Source organism: Gossypium arboreum, chromosome 6, assembly GCF_025698485.1.
Source record: "Gossypium arboreum isolate Shixiya-1 chromosome 6, ASM2569848v2, whole genome shotgun sequence".
Classification (NCBI taxonomy): domain Eukaryota; kingdom Viridiplantae; phylum Streptophyta; class Magnoliopsida; order Malvales; family Malvaceae; genus Gossypium; species Gossypium arboreum.
In genome coordinates, this window is record NC_069075.1 from 17,740,511 (window position 1) to 17,741,651 (window position 1,141).

The 1,141-nt window shown below is 37.3% G+C and overlaps 1 non-coding gene across 1 annotated transcript; it reads right to left on the reverse strand.

The window, feature by feature from the left end:
• LOC128294964 (small nucleolar RNA R71) lies at positions 1-107 on the reverse strand. The gene has a single exon (XR_008285271.1). It is a non-coding gene; the product is annotated as a small nucleolar RNA R71 (small nucleolar RNA).
• Positions 108-1,141: the final 1,034 nt, after the last annotated feature.

The following is a 1,141-nucleotide window of genomic DNA, read 5'->3' on the forward strand; positions in this document are numbered from 1 at the left end:
AAGCTAAGGAATGATATCTTTTCCTTCGTGCAAATGGATTTAGAAACCCTTTACTATGCATGGGAGAGGTATAAGGATTTATTAAGAAGGTTCCCTAACCATGGGTTACCTTTATGGCTACAGGTCCAAACTTTCTACAACAGTTTGAACCCCTCAACTAGGCAACTAATCGATGCAGCCACTGGTGGTAATTTGAATAATAAAACACCTGAAGCGGCTTTTGAGTTTATAGAGGAGATGCCACTGAATAATTATCAGTGGTAAGTTATAAGGACAAAGCCAATGAAAGCAGCCGGTGTCTTTAATGTTGATGCGGTCACCATTTTATCGAATCAGGTATAACTTTTAAATAAAAAGATTGATGGTTTATAGGGTTCTACGAAGGTAAGTCTTGTGATGCAGTGCAATACAAATGGATGAGGGATGAACAATTCAGAATGTCTATCGTACAACCCTAGCACAGAAAGCGAACAAGTCAACTATATGGGTAAAAATTCTAGACATCAAAATAATCCCTATAATAACACTTATAATGTAAGTTGGAGGAACCATCCCAATTTCTCCTTGGGTAGTCAAGGAAATCGAAGACCACAACCCTCTCCAAGCTTTCAGCAACAACCCTACCAGCAAGAGAAGAAGCCGAACCTTGAGAAGATATTGACGAAATTTATTTCAGTGTCAGAAATCCGCTTCCAAAACACTGAAACATCACTTAAAAATCAACAAGCGTCGATTCAAGGGCTTGAGAATCAAATCGGTCAATTGGAAAAGATAATTTCAGAACAACCACAAGGTAGCTTGCCAAGCAACACTGAAACTAACCCAAGAGAGTAGCTTCATGCAATTACTATTTGAGATGAAGAAGGGTTAGCTGAATTTGAATCTGAATCGAGGCAAGAAACTGTGGTAAGTAATCGTAAGGCTAAAGTAAGCCACAACGAACAAAAACCTGTAAGAAAGGAGTATAAACCTCGTGTGTGATATTGAAATGCGATTAGGAAAGACCACACAAACGAAAAATTTAGTAAATTTCTTAAACTTTTGAAAAAGTTGCATATTAACTTACCATTTATTGAAGCTCTTTTACAGATGCCAAATTCCGTTAAATTTTTAAAAGAGCTTTCAGCAAATAAGCGGAAGT